Below are 6827 nucleotides of genomic sequence, written 5' to 3'. Positions count from 1 at the left end.
AAAAAAAAGACCTAAAAAACAAAATAAAAAAATTGCTTACACAAAGAAATACATTCTGATTTATTTACATATGGTTATATATAATGGAATTATATATGCCTATGATTCTCTTTATACTGGAAAATATTCCTTTTCAGTGGCTCGGTGGTGCATTTGCCTCTTTTTTGTGCAGTAACAGACCCTGATGCTTTGCGACGTGCTACGGGTGCAGTACCACCAGCTTCCCAGTTCTGAGCCGCAGGGTCCCAGCCGTGGCAATGCTCATTAGCAGGCAGCAGTTGGATAATTTATCAGCCAGCCAGCACGTGGAGCTTCACATCTCTCGTCTGCAATTCAAGGGGGACGTTTCCCTCCAGCCTACTCCCACTCCCAGTTTAACCCTTCAGCAAAACTTCTGCACTATCTTTGCAAGGAGTCCTAATCCACACTAAATATGCTAATCAAGAAATACCTTGAGGGTCTTTTTTGATCGTTTCAGTTAAACACATATGCTAAACACTTTCAGTGTTATCTTCAGTGAGGAGTCACTGTCTCTGCTATAGGAAATACCGTTTGCTTTGTCCTGTATAATAGGCAGGTTTAAGACACACTGTTTTTTATTAACAACCGCAGGCTGAAAGATTAGCTCAGGAGGATAAGTCCCATGGGGCAGGACGGATGCCCTGTCTGAGTACTCTGACCTCCCTGCCAAAAGGTTTGGCCACAAATATTGGGTGGGGAGGGGATGGAAGTTGAGATGTCCACTCTGCTGGGATCTCCATCAGTGTGCTTGCAGTGAATGGCTTTGATGCGGCAGCCCCATGATGAATAGCAGTGGAAGTCCATCAATTTTTTCAGCTAGTGTTTTTTTTTGCTGTGAGACTCCCCAGAAAGAAAAGTGTCAATAGGAAACACAGATGGGGCAAATCTCAGAGGCACTGCGGTGTGCGTTGCCAGATAGCCAGAGAGAAACCATCGCCTCAGAGAAATGGCTGCATGACTCCTACACCAGCAGTCTTGTACTTCTCAGAAAAACCCTCTGGGACCTGCTGGCTGTGGGAGAGAAACCTGCCTTACTCTGAGTTTGAAAAACTTTGCCTCCTTCCATGGACATGTTATGGAAATATCTGTTAGCAAAATCTCATGGAACTTTCCTCCAATCGATACTTTTTCTTGCAGGCTTTTCCATAGACAGAAGAAGCGTATATGCCTGTAAGATCATGTTACACTGAGTACGAACATTGGAAAAGAGGAGGACTGAGAACTGTGCTGAAGAAAATGGAGGATCTTCCTCCTCCTTGCCTCCCAGTACCAGTGAGCAGCTAAGCCTGGGAGATGCTGTGCTCCTACCCGCCTAGGGACGGGAAGCTTGTGGTGGAAGGGAGGAGAAAAGGAACAGCACTGAGGTTAATTCAGAATGGGTGCTCCTTCCTCAGAGCCTTGCCCTCTCACCACAGGTACTGGCTGAGGATGGGGTCCTGTGTACTAAAACAGACCCTATGTAAATATTCTATCTTCTTGAGTGAAGCAAAAAATGCCGACACTACCATTTGTGGTTCTGTTATTTAAAGGGTCACTAATCAAGCAGTGAACTTACCTTGCCAACAGATCTACTCACGGGCAGCCCATACTCATGTGGCACTGCCCACCCTGCCTCCCTCGTGCACTCAGCCATCTCCCACCTCGCTGGGCTCAGTTGAACCTGGGCAGTGAGCCCTGAGGGCTCACCGGGGTGTGCTGTGTTCAGCACTGTGGGAAATGCCAGCCATAGCCACCAACAGCAGCTCTACAGCAGTGACAAGACTGGGAAGGGTTAAAGTTTTGTCTGTGACACTGAAATTGAGGCCAGCTGTAGGTCATATTCACGTCCCAGTCACAGGAAAATGAACCTGTGAGACAGAACCTAATTATCTGCTAAACCAAAAGCCAGTCTCAGTTCAATAACTTACGACAGAGCTGGCAGCCAGATATAGTGTTGCCATGGTAACGCTGAAAAAAAAATCCACTGCAGTAGAGAACAAGAAGGAAAAGAAGGAGACTGTAACCCTAAATATGCTGTAGCCATTTGATCTTAGACAAGTGGATATGTCTAAAGAACCGGATTGCTACAACTGTCTATCCACTTTAATATCCTCTATAATTACTGAAATGAAAAATGCAATTACAGTGTGCTCTGAGCTAAAAACCAGGAGTCACTGGCTAACTGAGAATTAATTTTAGAGGGAACAATATCAGCTTCTTCCCCCTCTCAACACACACAGACTTACAAGTATGTGGGGGCTGGAGAGCAGAGGCGCCTGCTTCCGCTAGTCCAAAATCACTTCATGCCAATCAAGCCCTCAGTTTTCACCATCACCTTCCCCTCCTCCCTCTCCCTCCGCCACAAGCAATTATACATGAGGGAAAAGTTTAGCAGAGCACAGCACTAAAACTCTCACTTCATAGACCACAGTGTCTGAATGACTTGCAGCTATGAGTGACATGAGTTTACAGGTCTCAGCAAAACTCCCCAGAATGGTCCCTTATAGGAGACATACCAGAAACTATATATTAGAGCACCCATCTGTGAGGACCACGGAACCATGATCATTTTTTCAGAGATATGGATTTGATATCAGAAAGATCCATTTTGACTTCATGGGAGAATGTGCATCTGATTATGTGTGTGCCTGTTAAAGACTGAGATTTTAAATGAAGCACCATGGTTAGAGACTACAATTCAAAACAAATCAAGCACTTTTTTTTTTTGGCCTGCACTGCTATAGAGGTGTTCTCAGCTTGCTGCCATGCTACTTAGAGCAGCTTGCTAACAGTGAGATTTGGCCCCCTGAAGCTGGCGACTACATGGTTTCCAACTCTCACATAGACGTGATATGCAGAGTCAAAATGTTCTTGCTAATGTCTTACTAATTTTATGAGAGATTTCTCGAAAATAATAGTATTTGAGGGGATTAGGATAGCAAAATCATTTCCAACCCAAATGTGATTAAGAAATATTGTCTTCATATTTTTACTGTGTGTAAGCTTTTTCCTTTTTTCCTTGACTGGGTAAAGTGAAGTCCAGGTTTAGCAGTCCTTTTTCTGAAAAAGCTCTCATTCCAGTAATAACACCGTCTGAATAAGTAATATGCATTCAGGTATGGTGCCTTCTGAAGTGGGTTATGTATCAATCACAGCTGCGCAGTGCTGTGTAGGTAACGAAAAGAAAGAAAATTCATTCAGCAATAAGTTATTGGTATTCTGGCTGTTTTTTAAAGATACAAAAACAAACAAATAAGAAAATACCACTCGAACAGCACAAATTTACAAACACAAAACTCACCACATGCAACACATTCTGTTGGTCTTTCTATATCTCCGTATTGTTTAAGACTAGCATCCTGATCTTGTAAATGCTAACTATCAGCATCTAGTCCAAGGAGTAGTTGGATTGAGCTGGTAGAGGTATTTGGCACCTGCAGTGAATTTGAGCATGACCCATCTATACATGCACAAGTTTTGTTAACAATAATGTGAATCTAAGTGGGATCACAGCACCATTTTCAATGAGCCAGCTTGACACTCAGGGTAACTGAACTCTGCTAAAGTCAGAGGACCTGAGCTTGTTTATGCTGTTCATGAATTTGGCATCACTAAAAATATAAATGACATTGTGCTTTTCTTTGGTTGAGATCTGTATTTCTGAAATGCTAGTAATGTGTTTTTCAGCCAGTCAGAATGTGCTGAGTTTCTTCAAACTGTGTAAAGGATTTTTAAGAGTCTTCAGTGGCTGCTGGAAATTGGCGTTAATGCACTGATTTTCAGTGTTCACAGAGTAAATTCAGGAAACTGATAACTCATTTTTGAGAGAAATTTTCTAACAATGGCCCTGAACCTTTCCTGTACAAAGAACAATCTCATAGGAAATTTAGAGACACGAACAAAGCAAAAGAAAGGGAAAACTATTGGCAAAAGGAAATATATAGAGATGAAAATTCTGCTTTCATTTTAAGAAGCAGAACAAAAATATCCCTCTTTCATACATGGAATAAGGAACAAAAATCTGAATTTGCTACTCGGATGCATTTGTTTCCCCTGAGACTGCAGGCAGTCTGGCAGTCTAAAAGAGTACTACCAAAGCCAGAACTGCTTTGTCCTTCTCAATTACACTGACCCACCGAGAAAAGATAGGCTCAAAGGAGAGTTCTGGTACAGGTTTGTACTCCCACTGCATAGTGGAGCCATCTCTATTAGCTGTACTTTGGATATATCCATAATAATGAATGGAGATTTTTCTGGAAAGGAAGAAACCATCCTCTTCTATGATGCTAGCGACATGTTTTTCCCTAACAAATCCCTGGATTGCACACTTTAAACTGCTCATCACAGCCATGAAAGGGGTGAAGTATAGCACTGACATAGTAAGTATTTACACAGCTGAAATCTGAACAAGTCCTTTAGTTGATCTTCTATTTGTAGAAAACAGCAGGAAAAGGCTGCTAAAGAAAAAGAGAGCACTATTTTGTACTGATAGAAACATTAGAGACAGACACTGATTAAATAGTTTATCTTCCAACATCAACATTAAAAAAATAAAGAAAAAATAATAAAGAAAATGTGGCAGTGGTTAAATTCTGGTTTTACATTCATGTATAAAACTCTATCTTACTTAAATCTGAGTTACATCCAAACATCCATTGACAGATTTCACTACACTGCATTTTCACTCAACTTCCTCTGAGAATACAAATTCCAAAAATAAAGTGAGTTGTGATAGTCACATGGGAATATTTTAAGAGAGATGCATTTTTTATGAACAGAGTACTTAATTTGCAAGGTCCGTGGGAGTCTAATTGGATGGGACACAACACAGGTTTCCCACTTGTAGTTACCTATTGCTGTCTGAGATGCCCTGCTGTGCCTCAGACACATATTTGAGGCTGGCAGTTATGTTGCACAGTACCTACAGACTTGGGACCTTTCAGAGAAGATCAATAGGATGACCTAAGGCAAAGAGAATGAGAAACCTTCCAATAATATGTCTAGTACTAACTTTAACAGTCATTATCATTAGGACAAGGAAGTTATATTCCTTTTAACACGTGACATGAAATCATTTCTGAGGATATTGGCAGCCCCAAGCCCAATGACCTTCCACGCTGGTAGCCTGGGCCTGGTGCTGCTCTATCCACCTGCAGCACAGTCCCCTTGGAAATGTGTACAGCATACAGGAGCAACTTCAACCAAAATATTCTTTGTTTTCTGAGTGGACTGGAAAGCCATAAGCAGCTTTCCAATTGCACTGCCCTAGTGACAAATGGGAGAAAAGTGCCACCCATGTGATGGGCAGTTTAAATGACTAAGCAAAGGAGACAGCAATAGAGAAGTGATCTATTTTGTCCTGGGTGAGCTGAATGATTTTTATACAGAATGAACTGAATTTTCTTACTTAGATTGGTCAGCACTGTGCTCAACACTGAAGTTAAATTTTGACTATGCTGTTAGGTCAAAGACAAATGCTGCATAAGCATATGAACAAATTTAACAGGCCTCTTTGACTATGCTATAGTTGTCCTAATGAACTAGAATTATACAGCAAAGTAGCTTTACTTGATCTAATCCTTCCCAAATCAGCAGTTACCAATAGGTATTAAATTTTGATTTTGAAACAAGAATTTTGTGACTGTCTTAAAAATGGGGAGTATCGATTACTTCAGATAGTCTTGAGTACAAGTCCACAATTTACAAATTGTGAATCATCCAATCAAGCTGCTGTATCAAAAGCTAAAATTTCTGTTTGAGCTAAACAAAGAATATTTAAACTTTTGTTCCATTAAGAATATAATATTATATTCTTATAATCTATATTCTTAATATATATATTATATTAAGAATAGAATATTATACTATATAGCCTGGATAGTTTTTAATTGCTTTAAATGACACACAGTGAGGTTGCTTGACTTGTTACTATCTTTGTTGCAGTTTTTAGATCCTGAACTAAATATTGTATTTCTTTGCCTAGACCTAAACAGAAATTTTCAGTCTGCTAAAATACTTTTCCAGAGCTAGTATTCAGCTTTCATTCAGGCTTCAGTGCAAACTTTTCATTTTGTTGCTGAAATCTGTGCCACCATAGGTACGATGTCCTGACAATACCTGAGAGTGTGCATTACACTGTTCTCTCTATAATTTAGAGATATGAAAGTCAGAAAGGATCAAGTTCATGGTATGAGGCTTTGGAGGAATGGAAATAGTTTAAGTGCTTTGTAAGAATGGTAACCACTCTTAAAAATGTTTACTTTTCAAAACATCTTAGCAACTGAAGCCAATGACAAAAATTCTCCTAACCGTCACAAGGCCACAGCATTTCTTTATGGAATTTAAATGGCTGCAGGATGCTTTTGTCTTTCTTTGTACCAATAAAAACTGCCTCAAGAATATCACAGCACCAAATCTTATAGTCCTTATCTTTTTCACCTTAAAATCTCTCCACTGTACAGAACAGGGTGTCGCTGGAAAATCTTGCCATGTTTATAATATATATAAATATATATAATATAATAATAATAATAATATTGTATAATATATAATATATAACATAATAATAAATATATTTTTATGTTTATAATAAGCTATGTTTATCATTAAAAACAAAATAAACAAACAAAAACCAGGGCAATCTGTCAGATAACAGCACATTACAAATTCTATCTGTCAAAAAATCACTTGGAGAAAACAAATTAAGTGAGAACAATAATGCAGGTTGAATAGAAGTGCAATGCCTTGGAAGTCCATGAAAAATACTTACATAGACTCCCAACTTTTTCTCAGTCCCCTTCAGTCACAAATGGATCTGTAGAACATGG

This window comes from Meleagris gallopavo, chromosome 1, assembly GCF_000146605.3.
Source record: "Meleagris gallopavo isolate NT-WF06-2002-E0010 breed Aviagen turkey brand Nicholas breeding stock chromosome 1, Turkey_5.1, whole genome shotgun sequence".
Taxonomy (NCBI): Eukaryota; Metazoa; Chordata; class Aves; order Galliformes; family Phasianidae; genus Meleagris; species Meleagris gallopavo.
Note: the sequence above shows the minus strand (reverse complement) of the source record.